Raw genomic sequence first — 25183 nt, forward strand, 5'->3', positions numbered from 1 at the left:
CAGAAGGCTTATAAGCATAACATAAGAAAGTGTGTTTATACTTTTTTATCACTAAAACCTTATACAAAGAAAGTCTAGTGGTTCTTGACAAGTATAAATCATACGGATCTTAACAATCACTCTTTTTTATGATGACTAATACTATGAGTTTTGTAAGATATAAGATATATGTATAAGCATGTAATTAAAGAAATTGTATTAAATCAGAAATAAAGAATATAAGAAACAAATATTAGAGTAAGAGAAGAACAGGAAAACTTTAGTGTTTATGTACATATATAACCCCACAAAAATCTAACAGCAGTAAAAGAAAAACAGAGAGAATTAAAAGCTTTAAATAAATATATATATATATATATATATATATATATATATATATATATATATATATATATATATATATATATATATATATATATACATATACATATATGTATAGATATATACATATATGTATATATATATATATATATATATATATACATATATGTATATGTATACATATGTATATATATATACATATATACATATGTATACATATACATATATATATATATATATATATGTATATATATATATGTATATATATATATATGTATATATATATGTATATATGTATATATATATATACATATATATATATATATATATATATATATATGTATATATATACATATATATATATATATATATATATATACATATATATATATATATATATATATATATATATATATATATATATATATATATATATATATATATATATATGAACCTAACCCGTCATTTATTCATTTTATAAAGTTAAATATTTTTTTCTTATGTCTTACATGGGAGACTTAGCTTAATCTTTGGTATGAATACACACGTCTTTACCTTTTGTGCGAGTTGTTTTGAATCGATTTTCAGTCTAAAATGACTCAACTCGAGTTTCTATCTTGGGTCGACTTGGTTGATAGGCTGACTCAGTTGAACCTTTCGTCCTGGGAGATTTGGCTTAATCTTTGGCCTTGACTAACTTGGTTCAACTTTCAACCAAGGTTGACTTAAGTCGACCTTTGGTCGGAATGAGCTTGAGTTGATCTTTGGGCTAGGCCAACTTGTCTTGACTTTTGGTCTAGGATGAGTCAACTCAATTCTTCAGCCAATGTCGACTCGTCTCAATTCTTTGGCCTAGGCCAAATTATCTTAACCTTCTTACCAGGTCAACTCAGTTGGATTCTTTGGCTCGAATTGGCTCCGCACGACTTTTCATCCCAAGACGAATTGGTTCGATTTTTTGGCTTGTTTCGACATGGCTTGACATTTCACCATGGGCCAAGTCGGCTCGACTTTCTACCTTTAGACATAGTCAACTCAACTTGATTCTTTGGTTTGGACCGACTTGACTCGATTCTTCGATCTAGACCAATTTGGCTATACTTTGGGCATGTGATGACCTAGCTCTACTCTTTGGCTCAAGTCGACTTGTCTCAACTTTTGACTTGTGTCTAGTCGCCTCACTAACACAAAAAATGCCTTTAACGTCACCCCAATAACGTCTGCCTAAAAAAAGCCCAACGTTAAAAATGTGCGGTGACATTTTTATAAATAACGAGACCTTTTTAACGTCTGACGTGGAGCGGGCAGACGTTACTTAGCGTCTGTTAAAAAATACCCCGACGTCACTCAAAAAAGGACGTCGGACCAGAGCGCGCCAGACGTCCCTTGAAGTCGGACCAGAGCGCGCCAGACATCCCTTTACGTCGGCCCCTCCCACCCCCGACGTCACTTAACGTCGGACATAACACCCCGACGTTAAGTTTCAGTTTATCTCTGCGCGAAACGCAGAAACCCTCGCGCTGTTCATCGTTTACGCGAGATTCCCGCCGGCGACGCCATTTCCGACCCCCTCCAGGTGAGTTTCAAAAGGTTTTCGCCATCAAACTTGTTGGGGTTTGATTATGGGTTGATTTTACGCGTTTTGAACCGATTATTTTCCGTTTTCATCTCCATTTGCAGCGTTTTGAGATTCGTCCCACTTGCTCTTCGTTCCCATTTGGCCAGCAGTGTGCGGAGACCCTAGACTTCCTCTCAAAGTTCGTCTTTCAATTAGAAGAGGTTAGTTTTTCATTGTATGTATATATTTGTTCATTGTATGTATAGAATTACTTGTATTAATTTATAAATGTCATTATAGTTTTAGTCTTAGACTATTTTTTTTGTTAATTTTTTTTGCCTATTTTTTTATTTTATTTAAAATTTTATAATAATATTTGTAAAATTAGGAAATAAAATTATATTTATTATTAGATATATGCATGTTTAAATAATTCTCATTGCATTTTATTTTTGAATATTATTGTTGCAATGTTATTTTATATATGTAGATTTATTATACTTATAGTATACAGTGAGCGAAACTTAGTTCCCGTTTGAGATTTAATACAAATGATTAAATTTTTAATCGTTTGTATTAAATCTTGAATTGTCCGATTGGACAGTTTGAAAAAAATATTTTTCATAATTTGCTACAATGTGTACATTGAGGTTTACGCATAAATTTCATAAAATTTCGATTGAGGCTAATTTGTGTTGTTCTCTGGATGCATACTTGATTGTGATCATGATTAATCACTTTCATTTCGTGTACTTCAGAGACCAATGCGAAATGCTGTCAAAATTTTGTGAAATTTATGATGTTTGACTTATTTGTACATGTGTTAGCAAATTATGAAAAATAATTTTTTCGAATGGGTAGGGCCTCACCTTGTGAGAGTTAAAAGTTTGAGATTGATTGAGTTTTTTACGAACATAGTATGGATCGAAGTTGGATGAATGAGCGTCGCATAAGTGAAGAGTATGAAAAGGGGGTTTCTGAGTTTTTGCAATATGTTCAAGAACACGCAATCTCAAGTAACGGGACATATTTTTGTCCTTGTGTTCGTTGTCTTAATCAAATACGTCATGACTTAGGAACAATGCGTGATCATCTATTCATCTTTGGTATAATGAGAAGTTATACACTTTGGACTTGGCATGGAGAAGTAATAGACAAGCCTACAACGTCACGAGGAACAGATTATGTAGACGACTGGATGAATGATCATTTAGAAGATATGGTACGTGATGTTGGGGAGGAGAATTTTGGAAAAGTTCATTTATATGATTCTCTTAAGTCCGATGCAGAGAAACAATTGTACCCAGGATGCACTAACTTTACGCGAATGTGATGATTGATGAAGTTCGAGATCCCCATGCCCAAGTGCCTGTGCCAACTTCAGAAATCCAATTTGTTGGGGAAGCTTTAGGCACATTTATTGCTTGGCCTAAAGCATTGATCATGCCATACTTTAGCCCACCAAAGGTATTATGACATCATGTTTTTAGTAGTTCAATCTTACAATTTATAAAACTTTTAACGTCAAACCTTTCTAAATCTTTATTTCAGTCCACTCGTCCTGAAAAACAACCGGTCCGACGTCCACGTGTTATACGTGAAGATGATGAAATGGCAGAAGCAGAAGATGATCCTCTAGGAAAGCTGCTTTTGAAATTACACAAGTTGAAAAGAGGACCGGTAGAGCTAGAGTGGGAGTTAAGAGTATTTGGCCTCCATTGTCATGTCCCATTGTACATAAACCTGAATGATGCACTAGAGATCATTACAGGAGACAAGATGTTAAATATTTTAGTCATACAACTATGGTGCATGTAAGATTTTTTTTATTGTATTTCATATTTAAAGCAAGGAATTGGTACCTTTTAATATTATACCTAACTGTCTTCTTGTAGGTACATGGACAAAGTCATTGTGGACCAAGGTCGATCTTCCGTCTATGGATTCATTGAACCTCAAACAATTCAACCTTCGGGAAACTCACCTGACCAAATCAAACTTTATTTGCAAACATGGATGGTTGAGTCAAATAGAGAGATCTACTTTGCACCATACATTAATTCGTAAGTGTTTTTGCTAATAATATTTTGTGAAGTATTATTAATTATTTTGGCTAAGTACTTGTGATTGATGGTAGGTATCATTGGCAACTTTGTCTCATCATTCCAAGACAATGCCTAGTTGTATGGTTTTGTTCATGCCATAGGAAGATTCCACCAGCTTTTAAAAACATGTTACAAGAGTAAGTATTTTTTTTTTTCAATCCTAACTTATGTATGTACTTAGTTATAAAAACTTACATATGTTTTATGTTTCCAAAATTTCATTAGAATTGTGGGTAAGCCTAGAGGCCAACAACTTAAAGTCATATATCCAAAGGTTAGAACTCATTCATTTTAAAGTTATTAATTTCTGTATGTCAACTTATGACTTTGATGTGTTTATTTTATTTGTAATGTTCAGTGTAACAAGCAAGAAGATTCATGGGAATGTGGATATTATGTCATGTCTTGGATAAGAACAATCATTCGAGCTACAGTTAAAGATGAATGGATAGAGGTAATTATATATATCTTTCACATATTATAAATCATATCAAACTTTAAAGAATGATATTCATACATAAGGAAATTGTATTACCTTTTCAGTGATTCAAGAATCCATCACCTCTGCCAGATGACATTATCCACACACTAAGACAGGAATGGGCGGCATATCTATTGGAGAGATGGAGTTGATACCACATGAATTAGAATTCCTTTCAAAAACTTTATTGTACAAGAATTTCATGTTGAAATTTTTAGTTTGTTGTTATTTATATTAGTTTAGAATATATGTTGAAACTTAAGTTCTATTATATATAACTGTAACTCTAGAATTGTGCTGAAAGTATTATGAAATTGTTCTGGGAATTTTCTGATTTTCAGGTGTATGGATGGTTTAAAAACAGTCAAATTTGTTTTAAAAAAATGGAACAGTTTGACGTCTGGTGTGCCCTGACAGACGTTATTTAACGTCTGACCGTACCAGGGCCGACGTTATTTAACGTCTGACGGGCTCTAACAAACGTTAAACTGCTTAGGTTTTCCCCTCATTTTAGCGCGAAAATGGACGTTTGTGTTACTAGCCCCGACGTTGGATAACGTCGGACACTTAAAAGGCCGACGTCAAGTGACGTCTGCTCTTTTTTCTGACGTTATTTTGACGTCTCCCGATACGACGTCGGTGTTTGGGCAGACGTCAAAGGTCGAAAATCTCGGACGTTAAAAGGCTTTTTTGTGTTGACCCGCAAACTTGACTCGACCTTTACTCAAACATATGTCTTGACATTGGGTCTATGCCAACTCATCTCGATATTCAGTGTGGGCTAACTTGACTTAACCCTTCAGTCTGAGCTAACTCGGTCAATTCTTTAGCTCTACCTGATTCGGGTTGGCACTTTGACTCTTTTTCGACTTGACTCGACTTTCCTCAACCGCGTAGGCTTGACATGATACCCCACCACCTTGGTCGGGCTTAGACACAACTTGATTTGAAAATTTCAAAATCCAAAAAATGATGTAATCTAAATATGATCCACATCCAATTAAGTGAAGACTTAAAACCTAAAAATATGAATTTGGATTTAGGATAAATCCTTTTAAATATACTTTCAATGGATTTAATTTCACAATTTTTATATTTTGTCTATCCTTATGACAATGACATCCATGAGTTGGGTAGTCTATTTCTTAATTTTTTTTTAAAGTAAAATTGGAGGAAATGATATATAGCACAAATATTGACATGAACACTAAACACGATACACACACGAATATTTTGACATGTGTAGTTTCCAAAATGTAAGGAAGATATATATATATATATATATATATATATATATATATATATATATATAAATTAGATCATTATGTATTTACATATTCAAAATCATCTATAAAGATTAATAAATATAATAATCTAAACATATTGTCAATTAATTATTTATCTAATATCCAAAAGTAAAAAGTAGTGACCATGTAAGATTTAATCTTTATTTCTATAATCATAATAAATTTACAAGTTCAGGAGTTTTTTAGAAAATTGTTATATTTATGGTTATTAACATGCATTGTGTTGAAATCATGTCAAAATTATGTCAAAGACAAAAAAATATCTTTCAAATTGAGTACTTTACCGACGAATATGTATCGTACCAATGTCATATATATGTCGGTGTCTGATATGTATCAGAGATACACATCTTTTATCAAATGTGGCCGAGCTTCATAGTTTAGTAGATGCTCTGATGAAAAAGCAACTGCTTGTGTCACTATGCATCAGTATCAGAACATCTCTTTCTTGAATGGTGTGGAACTTCAATATCTCATCTAAAATGACATTAGGCATAAATCCACTTTATAAAATAATATCAAAACCATAGTCTTGAGCCACGCACTTTAATCAATAAAAACCAAAGAAAAAACACTTGTATTTCTATAAGTTTAACGTGAATTCTTATAAGAGAAGTATGCACACTGATCTGGGTTCACGAGCAAAAGTATAAAACATATATGTGGGTCTATCATAACGCACTTCGAGATTATATAATAAATATTAATCTTTGCAGCACTAACCGGTTTTTTATTTTAAATATTATGCGCAATGAGCTGGGTTCTCGATTAAAAATATAAATATATATGAGTCTTCAACCGACTTCGAGATTACGTATAAACATATATGAGCTGGATTTTGACATCTTTTATCATTATTGCTTTACCCTTTGAAGACTTCACTTCAATTCCTTTGATGTAGTTGGCTTCATCATCATCATTTTCATCCTTCTTAAAATCAGAACCCCATTTCATATACGAGATGTGACATCTGTTAGGTAAACTTAAATGTGAATAGCTGGAAATTGTTATAATTGTCTAGGAGATTGCAAAAAGTTGAGAGTGGGTCTAGCATTGATTAAGCATGCAATAGAGTTCATTAATTGTGGGTTAGGTAGTGGTTATATTTAATGAATATAGTTGAAGGGTCATGTCCAGAGGCCTTTAAAAGGACCATGTAGTGCTTCATTTCAAAACACAACAAATCTGAATATAGAGAGTATTTATCCAAAGAGACTTGTTTGTCAACAAATTGGCATCAGAGCTCGAAAGCCTGAGTGTTTGAGTGAGTTAAAGAGTTTGATCAAGATGGCCAACTTAGCTAACAACATGCCCCTGCCGAAGTTATCAAAAGGCATCAACCACTAGTGCAGAATTTCCATTTTACCTCGCCTGATATGCTTCGGTTGGCCAGGAACCGAAGCATATAATGGCACGGTGGCATTTTTGCAATTAGACCCAAGTTTTAGGCCTCGGTTCTCCAAATACCCGAAGCCAAAGAGGGGTATAGGCCCCGGTTTGCTCAAAACCGGTGCCAAACAGCGGTATAGGCCTCGGTCCAGTAAGACCCGAAGCCAAAAAGTTGTTGGACGTTAGCTGTTTGGCCTCGGTCCAAGGAGACCCGGTGCCAAAAGGGGGTCAATGGCTTCGGTTCCCGTAACAACCGAAGCCATAGGATTTATTTAGGGTTCAAATTTCGCGAACCCTTCTTCCCCGCGCCTGCGCCTACAACTCTTTCCCCTCTCTCTCTCTCTCTCCGCTGCACCCACTGCCACCACACCCTCCGGCCACCGGCCACAGTCGACCACCTCCGGCCATTGCAACCACCACGCGAACGAGCCCCCTTTGCTGCACCTCCATTTCGCGTATCTCTCTCTCTCTCTCGCACGTCTCTCTCTCTCTCTCCGCTGCACCCACTGTCGCGGCGTCGCCTATGGCCTCGAGGAAACGGACCACCCATGGTTTCCGACGTCAATGGTAAATTCACCATTGCTATTGCTCTGTTGTGGATACAATTTGTATCAATATTACGATTTTGCTGTGTTGTTGAGTTTGGAGACATGTGAAATGTATATTTGTGTTTATTGTTTTTGTTCTTTGATTTTAGGATAACCCTATCCCTGCGCTTGGAGAATCTTTCTCTTTTGGGAGATTTATGATAGAAAACTTGGATTGGGAGAAATGGTCAACATTCACTCAAAATCTCTATGTTGAAGAAGTTGAGAGATATTCCAAGCTGGGTTCTGTGGCCGCGAATGGAACTTTTGAGTTGGAATTCATCCTCTGAAACGAGTTCAAAAGTGCAATGTGGTGAAAATTGCCTTACTGTTCTTGTTACCTTCTCACTAAAGGTACCTGCAAAGCTGCAAAAAAACACCGATTACATTGATGGGAAGCACTTCCATAACATAATACTGGTGCTGGAAATTTTTAAAATATTTTACAAATTATCCAAAGGTAAATATTAATGGGGGAAATAGTTGGCTAATAGCCCATCATCTGAGTATAATAAAATATCTAAAGCTGTGAAACTCAAAAGCTGTGAAACTCATCCTCTGAAACGAGTTCAAAAGTGCAAAACGCGTTGAAGAAAACTCTGTATATGGCACCGATTATGAAATAACCGAGGCATAAAACTGGGTATATGGCTCCGGGTGATAACCGAGGCCAAAAGAGGTACCTTTTGGCCTCGCCCCAATATGCCTCGGTTGCAGACCCGAGGCAAAATGTGAAAAATAACCGGGGCAGAAAGCCCTTGCTGCACTGGTGAACTATGATAATTAGAGTCTATAGATGAAGGCTCTCCTTGGTTCCTAAGAAGTATGGGAGGTGGTCGAAAATGGGCAGCAAGAGAGACGTTGGAGAAATGACAATAGCCCAGTGATGAAAGATTGACCCCAACCAAGGATGGAGGCACATGCTTAAGAAGACTTAGCATGTTTAGAAAGGAAGTTCACTAATCCTTCATCCCTTTCATTTGTGTTTATTATTTTTGATTCCCTAAGTTGACTTAGTTGAATCAACTTTAGTTGACTTGTTGACCTTTGACTAGGTTTGACTTGTTGACTATAGTTGACTTGACTTAAGCCAACATGCTAATCTATGTTTATTTGCTTTGTAGGTTAATTAGGAGTAAGAAAGCAATGCTAGGTGGCGCATGGTGATTGGGGAGCATAAATGATGTGGATGAGAGAGTAAAGCAAATGCATAAAGCATAAAGTAAAAGGCATAAAACAAGTGTACCTATGTACCTTTGGTCTCATTTATTTTTAGCACACTTTGGCCACTTTTTGGAGACATATGAGACACATTCTTTGTCTCCTTTTGTGCTAGAACGAAATTAGCCTTGCACACACCATAGTTGGCTCTTTTGTCTCTCATTTTTGTAACCTTATTTGACCTAGTTTCTAAAAGCTAGGGTTAGGTTTTTGTAGAGACATCCTTGGTATCTTTTATTTGCTTAGAGGCCCCTAAACTCTTCTATATAAGGGGTGCTCCTAGACATGTAAAAGGGTTGAACATTTTGGAGAAATTATACACTTTGTGTTTCAACCTTTTGTGAGAGCATTCCTCCTTAGGGAGTGGAGTTCTTTCAAGCCTTATCTTGCCTTGGCAAGTGGCGGCATACACCACTCATCTTCAAGGTTGCCATGGCTTCTTCTAGCCTAGCCTTGTAGTGGCGTGAATCCTCCATTCGTCCCATTTCCCTTGCTTTTCATTTTATGTTTCTTTACTCTTCCTGGTTTATATTGTTTCTATTATATGTTTTTCCTTTTGATTTCTTACTCCCCATCAATCCATTCTCCTCCTCTCTAGAATCTTGGAAAGGAACCTTCACATCTAGATAGCTTGCTATCTTAATGTCCAGTGGGGATTTCCTTGGTTTTCTTAATCAACTCACACCATATTCAATAATCTTAAAAAGGAACAAGTTAATCCTTCATCATTTGGTATCTAGAGCCTAGGTTATCTTGAATATGGTGTTTTTCATGTGCTAACCTTGTCTTGTTGTAGCTATCTTTGTATGGTTCAAATCCACTTCCATTGCACACAAAAACAATGCTGGCAGAAACTGTTCACGATTTCAAAAGATTAAACTGCACCTGCTCAGTGATCCAAAAATTACGTTCTTGATGTCAAAAGAAAGCTCTGTTAGTTTAGTTTCTAACAAAAATAGAACCAATGCATTTGGAGTTCTTTGGAGAGAGTTATGATTGAAATAGTGAGCAAAGGTCAGAGCTGCCGAGATCACCGCGAATCAACATTTTTCAGGTTATGTTGGGCAGTTTTGGCTACTGTTTTTGTTACTCTTCTTACTCCTAAATGTTGTTGGATAACATGTCTTTGTGTGCTTAATCATTGACCTTCATTTCCAAAAGTTTAAATGCATGATAGCTACATGTTTGAGTCTTTAAATGTGCCTAACTTTTGCTTGAGTCATATGTCATATGTTAGCTTGAAGTTTTCTTATTCTTGTTTTTCCAAGTATTTGAATCTTGCTTTCACTTTATGTCTTGCTTGATGTATGCTCCATGAAATTTATTTTGGCCTAAAACTCTTTCTCACCATTTTATGAAACTAGTTGTGAAAGAAGAAAAATTTGCACCAATTTTTACCTAGAAACCGAGAGCAACCTTGCTCCTTGGTGAACTAAAAGTGTGTTTTTCACTAGGTGTTATGCTACTAGTTTTCATACTTGAGAATTGGGTGATATTGGCTAATTAGTTCCATGCTTTAACTTGGTTATGATCTTTCTTGGTGTATGCATAATTTAAGACTTGAAGATGCTTGTTAAGTGCTTTCCATAGAGTCTTTAAAATGTGCTTTTCTTTTTTAGTCTTGTTAAAAGTTTTGTCTCAAACTTTTCTTCTTTAGAGTTTAGCTTTCCTTGTTTTTGTGTTTTTCTTGCTTGTCACTAGGTGTTCTTTGTTTTGTCTTAGTAGTTTTCTTTTCTTGAAACTCTTGGGATGTTGTGGCCGAATCACTTGTCTTGCATTTGAAAGGTTTTGAACAAGTTTTTAAAAGTGTTTGCTTCACTCCTTTGGAGGAGCTTTGAGTGTAGCCTTGCCTTATTACTTTGGGAGAGTGATCTAAACACTTGGGTTACATTTTGGGTTGAACATTTTGAAGTAAAAACACTCTTGTGTCTCAACCATTTGTGAGAGTTTCCTCCCTAGGGAGTGAATACTTTTAAGCCTTATCTTGCATAGCAAGTGGCGGCACACATCCACTCATCTTCAAGGTTGTCATGGCTTCTAGCCTAGCCTTGTAGTGGCGTGCTTCTCACATTTTTACCATTTCTTTCCTTTCCATTTTATGTTTTCTTCTTCCTTTAATTGTTCTTGGTTTTCTATGGTTTATGTGCTTTCCATTTCCTTTTTGTTTTGAATCAATCCATCATCTTCTTCTCTTGAGCTTTGTGAAAGGAACCTTCACATCTAGATAGCTTGCTATCTTAATGTCCAGTGGGGATTTTGCATAGCTTTCTTAATCAACTCACACCATATTCAATAATCTTAAAAAAGAATAAGATAATCCTTCATCATTTGGTATCTAGAGCCTAGGTCATTTCTCCATAAAAAGGAACAAGTTAATCCTTCATCATTTGGTATCTAGAGCCTAGGTTATCTTGAATATGGTGTTTTTCAACAGAGCTTTCTTTTTTTGTTAGAAACTAGACTAACAGAGCTTTCTTTTGACATCAAGAACGTAATTTTTGGATCACTGAGCAGGTGCAGTTTAATCTTTTAAAATCGTGAACAGTTTCTGCCAGCATTGTTTTTGTGTGCAATGGAAGTGGATTTGAACCATACAAAGATAGCTACAACAAGACAAGGTTAGCACATGAAAAACACCATATTCAAGATAACCTAGGCTCTAGATACCAAATGATGACGTTGGAGAAATGACAATAGCCCAGCTTGCTACGTTAAAAGCAACACGAGCAAAAAAACAAAACAATTTTGTATGTGCTGTATTGAGCTGTTGATGAGTCCAGCTTTGAGAAGATAGCAAATGTTATGTCTTCTAAAGAAGCGTGGGATATTTTGGAGAAGGCATACAAAGGGGATAACCGTGGTGTGAAGCAAGTTTGACTTCAAACTATCAGATGCGAGCTTGAAAGGATGAAAATGAAGGAAGATGAAGGGGTTACCGAGTACGTCTCCCGAGTTGAGACCGTAGTGAATCAGCTCAGTAGAAATGGAGAGACGCTGCCTGCTTACCGAGTGGTGGAGAAAATCTTGAGGTCGTTAACCGACGACTTTGAGAATATAATTTACGCAATAGAGGAATCCAAGGACTTAACAACGCTCTCGGGGGAAGAGCTTGTCGGGTCGCTTAAAGCACATGAGCACGAAGAAGGAAGAAGGAGGAATCCCTTGATCAAGCACTCCAAGCAAAGGCAACCATTAGGGAGAAGAAGGTTCCTTATACTCAGAACACTCGAGGCCGAGGTGGTAAAGGCAGAAGAGGATATGAAAGAGGTCAAGAACAGGTTAGCCAACAAAACTGACGTGGCCGAGGATAAGGTAGAGGTCATTGTGGTAGAGGTCGAGGAGGTCAGTCGAACAACTCAAGAGTTGAGTGCTTCAAATGTGGTAAGTACGGTCATTTTGCCAAAGACTGCTACTTAGGAGTTAAATGTTACAATTGTGGGAAGGTTGGACATTTTGTGAAGGACTGCTGATCTAAAAGCAAGAAGGAAACGAACTTCCTTTCTAAGGATGTTGAGGAAGAAGGAGTATTAATGATGTCCAGGAGATTAGGTGCCGATCTAAGTCTGAGTTGTTCTGACAAATCAGTTTGGTACCTTGATACAGGAGCAAGCAACAAGGACAAGAATATTTTTAAGGAGCTCACCAAAGTTGAGACTGGACACGTATCATTTGGAGATGCATCAAAGGTGGCAGTAAAAGGCCGAGGTACAATCTGGTACCTGTAGAAGAACAATGGAGTTGGAGAAATCAGAGACGTGTACTATGTACCCGATCTCAAGAGCAATATATTGAGCATGGGCCAGCTGATGGAGATAAGTTACTCGGTTTTGATGAAAGACTAAGTACTATACTTGAAAGACAAGTCAGATCGATTGATTGCTTGAGTAGAGATGAAGAAGAATAGGATGTACAAGTTGGACTTGAAAATAGTCCAAGAAAGGTGCTTGAAACTTGACGTGAAGGATGAAGCTATGATGTGGCACTTCCGGTTTGGCCACTTGCATTTTGGTGGGTTGGCTGAGTTGGTGAAAAAGGAGATGGTGTGAGGACTCCCGCATGTGGAGTTTGAAAAGAAATTTTGTGAAGAGTACAAGGTAAAGGAACAACTCAGATTAATTCACACAAACATTTGTGGACCAATTACCCCTGAATCTTTTAGTGGGAAAAGGTATTTCATTTCTTTCATAAATGATTTTTCAAGAAAAACATGGGTGTATTTTTTGAAGGAGAAATCTGAGGTGTTCCAAGTGTTTAAAAAGTTCAAAGCAATGGTTGAAAAGGAGATCCACATGCCTATCAAATCGGTTAGGTATGACTGAGGAGGCAAGTTCATCTCACCCGAGCTCATGAAGTATTGTGAGGAGCAAGGAATAAGGAGATTTCTAACAGCACCATACTCACCCCAACAAAATGGAGTAGTTGAGAGAAAAAATCGAACCATACTTGACATGGTTCGAACAATGTTGAATAGCAAGAACGTGCCTAAAGAGTTTTGGGCGGAAGCAGTGCAATGTGCCATCTATGTGCAAAATAGATGTCCACATGCTAAGTTGAACGAGAAGACATCGCAAGAAGTCTGGAGTGGAAGAAAGCTGAGTGTGTCTGGTGTGTCTCACCTCAAAGTGTTTGACAACATTGCTTATGGTCATGTTCCAGCTCAACAAAGAACCAAACTTGAAGATTAGAGCAAGAAGTACGTGTTTATTGGGTACGATGAAAAAACCAAGGCGTATAGGTTGTTCAACCCAATAACAAAGAATGTGATTATGAGTCGAGATGTTCAAGTTGATGAAGAGAGCAAGTGGAAGTGGAACAACTTAGAGACAGAGTCTAAAAGCTTGGAAATAGATACACCACCAGTTGTGAGAAATCATGAGACTTCTGATGAAGAAGATGAACCTCTACAGCCTAGAGCACGAAGCTTGCAAGACATATACAACTCGACTGACGAAGTACATGTTGTATGTTTTTTGGCAGATTTAGAAGACTTGAGCTTTGAAGAGGCTGTGCAGGAGGAGAAGTGGCAAAAGGTGATGAATGAGGAGATTGGAGCAATCAAAAACAATAACACGTGGGAGCTAACTGATCTGCCCAAAGGAGCTCGGCCTATTGACATAAAGTGGGTGTACAAGAAGAAAACAAATGTTGATGGTGAAGTCGAGCGATATAAAGCTCGGCTTGTAGTGAAAGGATACAAGCAGAAGGAAGGAATAGACTATTACAAAGTATTTGCTCCAGTAACGAGGATGGAAACAATCAGGTTGTTGATTTCCTTAGCAGCTCAACACAGATGGACAATCTTGCAGATGGATGTGAAGTCAACATTTCTGAATGGAGCCTTGGAGGAGAAAGCACTAGTGCAAATGTGATATTTTACCTCGCCTTATAGGCCTCGGTTATGGCGGAACGAAGCCTATAAGGAGGCGGTGGCAATTTTGCAATTTCAGCAACCTATATTGCTTCGATTCTACAAACAACCGGTGCCGCAAGCAACTTTAGGCCTCAGTTCCTTAAGAACCGAAGCCTATTAGGCAGCCCAGAAATGAAAATTTTAAAATTGGCGCCAGCGAGAACACATTTGGCCTCGGTTGCTTTTCGCCCGAGGAGATATTGGACAGTTTTAGACCTCGATTGAAATAGAACCGAAGCCTATAACTCTGCCCAGAAACCCTAATTTAAAAATTTCATCAGCACCGCCACCTTTGGCTTCGGGTCCCCTTCGACCGAGGCCATTGAGCCACTTTAGGCCTCGATTTTTTGAATAACCGAGGCCATAAAGCCTGTTAAAATTCCCAAATCGTGAACCCCAATCACTATTCATCTTCTTCCCTAATTCTCTTCTTACGACGAAATCGATCTCCAGATATTCTCTCAAGAAGCTTTCCACCATGACCCGAGGGAGTTTGGTCACACCCACTTGCTTCCCTCCTTTTTTGAGTGTCTCAAACATTTCAGCACCAACGTCTTCCAACAAGAATTTTGGCAACACGGAGCGTCCCACTCTGAAGCTTGATGCTTTTGTCCCGAAGAAGCATGTCATCACCATTATCTTCAACCCCATCTCGCTTCCTACTACGCAAACAAAAGGGTATAAAAGAACCAACACTATAGCCCTCAGGAGCCCTCCCGCTTCAAAGGCCACAATCATGAAATATCAAAATAGAGAAGAGGATTTCAACATAGCATTTCACTGCTGCAACTGTTCCAAACGCTTCCATGGTGAGCGGTGCAGTATTGGCATTCACGGTGGCTCACAAAAGTGCAGGTGTTGCTGGAAGATGAGGCGAAGTGCAACGATAAAACGGTGGTGCAGGTGGTTACGATTTCTGCTGCTGCTGCAACGTTAATGGCTGAACGATGGAGTTCTCGTCACTGCTTGGTGAACTGTGCAAAGGATTCGCGATGGGTGCTGCCGACGAGATGAAGTTCGGTCTTGCGAATTTTTTTTTTTAAATATTGAATCTATGGCTTCGGTTTCTCTGCAACCGAGGCAGAAAAGAGATCTATGGCTTCGGGTAATGACCGAGGCCAAAAGGGGTGCCTTTTGGCCTCGCTTTAATATGCCTCGGTTCTTAAACCGAGGCAGAATCTCAAAAATAACCGGGGCTAAAAGGGGGTACTGCACTAGTGAAGTATATGTTGAACAACAATGCAAATACATGCGAAGAGGCAAAGAGAAGAAAATGTTGAGGTTGAAGAAGGCACTTTATGGCCTGAAGCAAGCTCCACTAGCATGGAATGAAAGAATCAACACTTACTTCAAGAAGAATTGGTATGAGCAGTGCCCTTATGAACATGTTCTTTACATAAAGAAGAAAGGAAAAGATGTGATGTTCATTGCCCTCTATGTTGATGACCTTATCTTCACAGGAAATAATGTCAAGATAATTGAAGCATTTAAAGAAGTGATGAAGAAGGAGTTCGAGATGACCGACTTAGGTTTTATAAAGTATTTCCTTGGTTTGGAAGTCATTTAGGGGAAGGACGATATCTTTGTTTCGCAGGAAAGGTATGCTGAGGAGGTCTTAAAGGAGTTCAAGATGACGAGTTGCAACCCAGTTTCCACCCCTATGGAACCGGGCACAAAACTTTCCAAGTATGCAGATGGAGACCGAGTTGATGCGAGCAAATACTGAAGTCTGATTGAAAGTCTCAGATATCTTACAAATACCAGACTAGATTTAATGCTGAGTGTTAGAATAACAAGTCGGTATATGGAGGAACCAAGGTATACTCATTGGAAGGTCCTAAAAAGAATTCTAAGCTACGTGAGAGGAACAATGTCACTTGGCCTAATGTATACTAGGACAGATGACTACCGACTAGTCGGCTACTCGGACAATGATTGGTGTGGAGATGTCGATGATCAAAAAAACACGTCTGGATATGTATTCTTCATGGGGAGCATGACATTCACCTGGCTTTCAAAGAAACAACCCATTGTAACATTGTCAACATGTGAAGCTGAGTATGTTGCAGCATCTTGGAGTCTCTGCCATGTAGTTTGGCTTAGAAACCTTCTAAGCAAACTGGAATTGAAGTAAGAAAAGGGGATTGTGATCCGAGTTGATAACAATTCAACCATTGAATTGGCAAAGAATCCGATCAATCATGAGAGAAGCAAGCACATTGATTTTCGATTTCACTTCATCCGAGAACAAATGAAGGAAGGAAATGTAGAGTTGGAGAATGTCAAAAGTTAGGCACAAGCTGCAGATATGTTTACAAAGCTGCTGCCATCCTCTTTGTTCGAGAACAACAAGATGATACTTGGAATGAAGGACAAGAAGAACATTTAAGTTTACATGGGGATTTTGTTAGGTAAACTTAAATGTGGGTAGTTGGAAGTTGTTATAATTGTTTAGGAGAGTGCAAAAGGTTGAGAGTGGGTCTAGCATTGATTAAGCATGTAATAGAGTTCATTAATTGTGGGTTAGGTAATGATTATATTTAATGAATGTAGTTGAAGGGTCATGTTTAGAGGCCTATAAAAGAACCATGTAATGCTTCATTTCAAAATACAACAAATCTGAATATAGAAAGTATTTAGACTTGTTTGTCAACAACATCAGTAGAAGGTTCATTTCTCATCTCCATTCCTCCCTTTTACAAGCTCAAGTCAAAACATTGATTAACGAGGAGAATCTGCAGGAGGGAATGAAGCTGGAAGAACACATGCGAGCAATAGCAGCCTTTAAGATTGCAATAATCGTTTTCTCCGAAACATCATTACATGTCTCAAAACTTTTGATCAAATAGTTATGCCCATATTTTATGAGATTGACCCATTGGGTGTACGTGATCAGAAGAATGATTTTGGAAAAGCATTGGAAGAAGCTGCACACAAAAGTTATTCAGGAGAACAAGTGGAACATGCATTGTCCAGATGGAGACGTGCACTCACCAAAGTCGCAGGTATGACTGGTTAGGATTTCAGAGATTTCAGGTAAACAAATGAACCTTCCTACTTTCTTTTGTTTAAGGGTGAATGAAGCATATGTTAAGGTTGTTCTTTAATTTTGGTAACACATTATCATTCTTCTTGAAGACATGATGCTCAACTTGTAAAGCGTATTATTGGTCGCGTTCAGACGTTACTGGACTATAAAGACTTGTTAATTACCCAATTTCCTGTTGGATTAGTGTTATGAACCTAAATGAGAATGGTGAACCAGTGAGTTCAGAGGACTGTGAGATAGACAACCCAATTACACATGTTAAGCCCAAGCGTAATAGAGCCAAACCCAAGTATCTAGAAGACTATGTTACTGATTAGTGGGTGAGGAGGTGCACGTGAGTTGGGGTGCAGGGTATTATTTCTCTTGGGTTGTTAGGATATATGCTAGATTTGTTTTCTGAGCAATGGTGACTAGGGATGGCAAAAATACTCGTGTCCGCGGATATCCGCGGCAGATAGTTACTACCTATGGGTATTTATTACCCACGGGCAACGGGTATCGGGTATTTTAATACTCGCTTATAAACGGGTCGGGTATAGGTATCATACTATCCATACCTGCGGGTACCCGTTACCCGCAAAAAATTAAAATTAAAATTTAATTTATATTTTATTAAGTTAAATTTAATTAAAATTAAATTTAACAGTATATTTTAGTATGACAAATTTAATTTTAATTTTAATTTTATTTTATTTTATTTTATTTTATAAATATAATTTTATATTAGAAAATTTATAAAATATATATTCTTAATTATTTACGGGTATCGGGTATCCACGGGTACCCGCGGGTTTTAAAAATATCTGCAGGTATTTTTTAAGCGGATACCCAGCGGATAAACGGGCGGGTAGCAGGTGAATTTTTTTTGGCGGGTTGGGTTGCGGGTAGACACTATCCATGCCCGACCCGACCCGTTGCCATCCCTAGTGGTGACGTGCCTGGTGCCGTTAGACCATTTCCTTGCTATTTGTATGTGAATATTTCATTGAATAAAGAAAGTGAAGAATATTGCAATTATTTTGTCTTTTATCTTCTTGGAGGCAGCCTTCCCTCGAAGAAGGTCTTACATTCTGGTGCTCTCGTTGAAAGTTCTTTTTTAGCGACCATGATAGGATCATCAAAAAATCAGGATAAGCTCGAAGCAACTATGAACCAGCTGTTGGCAAATCAACGAATCTTTCAGGAGCAAATGAGCAATCGCATGACTAATCTCGAAGCACAGGTTCTCTCTCGTCACAACAACGGACCGGAATCCTCTAACAACAGGATTCTTTCGTTTTCCCGCACCACAGTAAAGCTGGACATTCCGCGTTTTGATGGATCTAATCCGTTGGGCTGGATTTTTCAAATTACACAATATTTTTACTTACATAACATACCGGAAGAGCAATGACTTCAAATAACTTCATTTTCCATGGAAGGAGAGGCTCTCAATGGGTTTCAATGGATGCATGCTAATAATCAGTTGACCTCATGGGCAACTTTCATCCATTGTCTAGAAATCAAGTTTGCGCCGTCGCACTATAAGGATCCTAAAGGGGCCCTTTTCAAGCTATGCCAAACGACCATCGTGAGAGAATATTAGGCTCAGTTTGAATCCCTTTGCCAATAGAATTGTGGGATTACCTCCTCCATTCTTTTTGAGTTGTTTTGTTTCGGGGTCAAAACCCGAGATTAGAAGAGCAGGCTTTCCAACCCATTTCATTGTCACAAGCTATTAGCCTAGCCAAGTTGCAAGAGGACAAATTTACGGATCTTGCAACCTCTATTCGTTCCTAGCATTTCACACCAATAGCCCAAAGATCAATAGTAAACACTGATTTTCCTTCATCAAAACCAATATCCATCCCAAACAATTCTTGTCCTCCTAAATTAAGCCCAAACACAAACAATCCTCCTATAAAACGACTCTCGGCCGCTGAACTACAAAATAGAAGAGAGAAGGGTTTATGATACTATTGTGATGACAAGTACAAACCTTGACACAAATGTAAGAAGCAATTTCTGTTATTGATTGGTGAATCGGAAGATGCAGAGGAGGATTTGACCCTTTTATTGCAGGCTGAAACCCAAGATCAACTTGACCCACCCGATCCACTAGATAATGTTGCAGCCCAAATTAGTTTCAATGCCTTATTGGGCCATTCCATTTTGCGGACACTGAGAGTTTTGGGCCACATCCAGTCCTCATCCATTGCAGTTTTGGTGGACAGTGACAGCACTCACAATTTCATACAAGATCGAAAGGCTAAGTTTTTAGGTCTTCAAGCGGTTCCAGAGCAAGGGTTCCATGTCCTTGTTGGCAACGGTGAAGAGCTTTCTTGTAAATCTATGTGCAAGCAAGTTCCCTAAGGACACACAAATTTCTAGTTGACCTATTTGTTTTGCCATTAAGTGGAGTAGAGCTGGTATTGGGAGTTCAATGGCTTACTACCTTGGGGCCGGTACTTACAGACTATGAAAAACTGACAATGAAGTTTATTAAGGATGGCGAAATGGTGCAGTTGGAAGGCCAAACTCGCGAAGCTCCGCAAAAGGCTTCCTCGCATCAATTGAGACGCATGAGCCTAGTTGACATACCAAAAACTGCTTTCCGAACTCGAAGGGCATTATGAATTCTTGGTCATGCCCTTCGGATTGTGCAACGCCCCTGCCTCATTTTAGTCAACAATGAATATGTTGTTCCACCCACATTTGAGAAGATTTGTTATAGTCTTCTTTGATGACATATTGATCTACAGTAAATCCCTGGAGGAGCATCGTTCGCATTTGGATATTGTTTTCCAATGTTTGATTTCCAATCAATTCTTTCTCAAGAAGTCCAAGTGTTTGTTTGGACAGCATTCCATCAATTATCTTGGGTACATCATTTCTAGGAATGGGGTGGGACCAAATCCAGAGAAAATCAGGGCAATGCAAGGTTGGCTGACACCTTCTTCATTGAAGCAGTTGCGGGGTTTCCTCGGGTTGACTTGTTTTTATCGCAAGTTTATTCGTCATTATGCCTCTATTACTGCTCCTCTGACAAATCTGCTCAAGAAAGATGCTTTTGTTTGGTCTAACGAGGCTCAATTAGCTTTTGACGAATTGAAGATTGTTATGTCTCAAGCTCCGGTGTTAGCCCTTCCAAATTTTCAGGAAGACTTTGTTTTGAAAACCGATGCATCAGGATAAGGTATGGGTGCAATGTTATTGCAAAAGGGTCATCCCATTTGCTATTTTAGTAAGAAGTTTTGCCCAAAACTTTTATCAGCTTCAACCTATGTTAGAGAATTACATGCTATAACGGCGGCAGTTAAAAAATGGAGGACATATTTGTTGGGCAGAAAATTCACCATTCACACAGATCAACGAAGTCTCCGTGAACTCATGACTCAAGTGGTGCAAACATCTGAACAACAATATTATTTATCCAAGTTGATGGGTTTTTCATATGAGATTGTGTATAAACCTGGAGTTACAAATTGTGTGGCAGATGCCCTAAGTAGAATGTAGGAAGATGAACCGCAATTGCTGGGACTTACAGTACCCCAATGTGACCTTGTGTCCAAAATACAAACTGAGTATTCCTCCAACCCTATCTTAAAAGACCAGTATCAAGCGGTCCTTCGCTGCCCAACTCAACATCCGGAGTACAAGATCATCCAAGGAGTCTTATTTTACAAAGGCAGAATTTTCATCACAGCCAACTCTCCTCTCAAGTAAATGTTGCTCGAAGAATTCCATTCTACACCTATGGCGGGTCATGCGGGAGACCACCAGACTTATGGGAGACTTAGTGAAAACTTTTATTGGACGGGCATGAAACACGATGCCATAGAATACGTAAAGAAATGTATTACATGTCAACAAATAAAGTCACCCTCACAATTGCCTTATGGGTTGCTACAACCCCTACCCCTACCCACGGCAGTATGGGAGGACATCTCTCTGGACTTTATCACAGGGCTCCCTTCTTTCCAAAACTACACTGTTATCTTGGTTGTGGTTGACCGTTTCTCTAAGGCTACCCACTTTGGAATGCTTCCCACCGTCTTCACTGCAATTATACTTGCGGAACTATTTGTTGTTCTGGTGTGCAAACTTCATGGAATGCCTAAGAGTATCGTATCAGATCATGACCCCATCTTCATGAGCAAATTTTGGCAAGAACTATTTCGGCTCAGCGGCACTAAATTACGGATGTCCACGGCTTATCATCCTCAAAGTGATGGCCAAACAGAGGCCGTGAATAAGGTTTTGCAACAGTACCTTCGAGCTTTTGTTCATGATCGACCCAAGCAATGGGGAAAATACTTACATTGGGAAAAATGGCACTACAACACTGCCAAACATAGTTCCATCGATATGACTCCCTTTGAAGTGGTCTAAAACAAACCTGCACCAACTTTACCTCAATATATTGCGGGAACCAGTCAAAATGAAGTTGTTGACGCAGAAATGTCCAACCGTGAAATGCTCCTAGCAAAGTTGCGTTCTAAACTACGTAAAGCTCAAGATTCAATGAAGCTTTATGCTGATAAGAAGTGCCTCCAACACTCTTTTAAGGTGGGTGACCAAGTATTTGTTAAATTAAGGCCTTATCGACATGTATCAGTGGGGGGTTCGTGAATTCAAAAGTTGGCAAAACGTTATTATGGCCCTTTTACCGTTACTAGACAAAATTCATCCAATATTTCATGTTTCCAAATTGAAACCATGTCATGGAGATGTTACAGAGCCTAGTCTCTCGTTACCGGAAGAGGTGCATAATAACCAGCCTAACATTCATCCATTAGGAATTTTGGATTGGCATGAGGTAGAAGGTTCTAGAAACACTCAAGCTTTAATTCAATGGCAAGGATTGTATCCAGAAGACTCAGCTTGGGAGTCTATTCAAGAATTACTCGCCGAGTTCCCTAGTTTATGGACCTAAATAATTGTGGAAGGGGAACGGGATGTTATGAACCTAAAAACATATTTAATCATTTATCTTTTGTATACATAACACACAAAAGTATTAGAAAACCTCATTCATGAAAAACCATAAGGAAGAAATTGTTCTATTTCAAAACAGGTCCAACTTCACTAGATGACTTTCATAACTGTTGTTTAAAATGTTCCTAAAATCCTGTGAAAACATGTCTTCATAAGACTAACTTGCTGATTCAAATGGTTTTAAAACTGGGTGAAAATATATTACCACAGATATTAAAACTACACATAACTGAATAAAAAAATAGACCTCAGATAAATTACCTCAGATGTTAAAACAAGATCATCATTAATCTGTATATATCTGCAGCGTTCCATCTGTCATGGCTACTAAAAAAGAAAGTTCCACCCTCTAACCCCTTCATTGATAAACCATATCACTAAATTTGTCAGAAGACCAATTGGTAGTATATCAGTTATTCAAATGGACTTATCAGCTACTGTATATCATTAAAAATGCAGAAAGGAAAACTTTATGTATTACACAAAGAACAAATTCATAAATAGGATTTTTTAGGTAATCATGATAATTAAGTGAAATCAATTCGGATTATACTTTTGTTATGTATTTGGTACAATATTTCATGAAGTAAACTCTAGCACTATTCTGTTTTTCCTTTCACTTGGTCCATTTTATTGACACATCATATAAAGAATAGTCAACTAATTATCCAGCAATGAACTTTATATATGAAACATTTATAAAGTGATACAGAGTTAACTTTTATAGGTAAGGCTAAAAAGCCCTTCATTGGGTAGTGTTACAAAATCAAACACAGTGAAACAAAGGATGAAAAACAGAAAAAAAAAATACAATAAGAGAGCTTTAGGTTTTAGGTGCACAAGTAAAAGGGAGGAAAACTTATCAGAGTCATTGCTGCATTGTGTTGTAATGGAGTTTGATTACTTCCATCATCCACCACATTCCCTAAAATTTGAGCTCTCAAATAAGTTTTCAACTTTGCAGTCCACTTAGTCATAATTTTCACCAACAAATATTAAAGTTGGAGGAAGAAAGATGTTGTTGGATGCCATCCTTTCTTTTGGGTATTCCCTTTATGCATTGTATATGAATTTCTAATTAGTTTTCATTCCCTCTTACATGTCCTTAAAGATCAACTAAACTTTTGATGCAATGTTACAAAAATCAAACACACTGAAAGAAAATGTGAAAAACAGAGAAGAGAGCTTTCGATTAAAAGTGCACAAGTAATAAAAAAGAAGAAAAATTGATTTCATTACTAAGTGTAGTAGGTAATATATATTACAAAAGGATTTAAATCAGCACAAAATAAGGACTAACAATCCCATTCTACCATGACATTGACTATTAGATCAACTTTCCCATAAAATAAGATTATCACTAATTTCAACTTCACAGAACTCACCAAACAGAAAATATAAAATATGATCTTAAAATATCTAGAAAAATCTCAATCGCTAATAAGAGAAGGTAGAAAAAGTAATCATAACTAAGTAAGCAGAAAATAATCATTAACTCGAAGCCTAAAACTTTTACTGAACAAGTAACCCTTACTTAATTTCAAAGTCTAATTACTCATTTGATGCTAAGGATAAACAGTCTCAATATTTTCATGGTATCAAACAATAGGTTTGTCATGCAGATCTTTCAAGTTATTGAAACAAGATAACTTTCATGCACCGGATCTCCTATAGATATTTTTCCCAAGATTATTCCATGACTATAATAAATTGCAAAGATTGTTGAGAGTATTGTAGACTTCATGGTAGCTTCCTATTATAATCAACTAAGGCCTCGAGGAATGCTTTGTTATCTAAATAAAAGTTGGACCGAAGGATAGAGATGAGTTATCAAAATATTTTTAAAAGTACTCTAGGTTTTCTTTTGCATCTTGTATTTGGGCCTAGGGTTGTAGTGTAGGGTTTTGGACCTTGAGGAGATGAGACCTAAGGAGATACATGGGTCTAGGGTAAAAACCCTAGCTTAGGCACAAACCTTCTAGAAGCTTGTGAGCCCTTGGCTAATCCAAGTTGCTATCTTTTGTGAGACACATGCTTTTGACATGAGACATGCTTCTAATGGAGAGGATTTCTTCTTAGTAGTGACCATGTGTTGTTAGATATTGTTTGATATTATTAAGATATTGTTAGGTATTGTTAATCACAATATCAAATAATATATTCTATTTACTCTATTTATTTTTAGTTACTCTTTTTAATTGTACCTCTCTCTATTATAAATAGATTATCATATGTGTGGTTAATACACAAGGGAGATTAAACTAAAAACCTATTTTCTTTCTTCTCAACATGGTATCTAGAGCTTAAGGTATTTTTTGGCATTTTTTCGTCGCTCCTGACGTTGCAACCACCGCCGCCACCGCTGTCACTGCCATTTCGCCGAAGCCACCCCTGGAGCTGCCACCACCATCGTTGCCGCCGCCGTCGTTGTCATTGCCACCATCGGAGTCACCGTCGTCACCACAGCCGCTGCCACCGGAGTCGCTGTCATCACTGCCTCTGTCGTTGGAGCCGTTGTTGCCGTCGTCGCCGGAGTGTCAGTTCCAACCGGTAACGATACGGTTCTGATCGCCCTAGCCAAGCAACCTTAACGCTGCCAGAATCGTCGCCATCAGAGCAACAACGCTCTCTCGCGCACCATTCGAAGGCATGCCTCTTCCAATTCCTCTTCTAGTTCCTCCATGGCGTCTTCCGCTGTCTCTTCCAGTTCTGAAATCTCTTTTAGTGTGTCTGACCCGTCCATGTACACTAACTATGTTGATGTACACTTATCCATTG

The sequence above is a fragment of the Vigna unguiculata genome, chromosome 10 (assembly GCF_037176805.1).
Source record: "Vigna unguiculata cultivar grain cowpea cultivar isolate G323 ecotype 2 chromosome 10, ASM3717680v1, whole genome shotgun sequence".
NCBI lineage: Eukaryota > Viridiplantae > Streptophyta > Magnoliopsida > Fabales > Fabaceae > Vigna > Vigna unguiculata.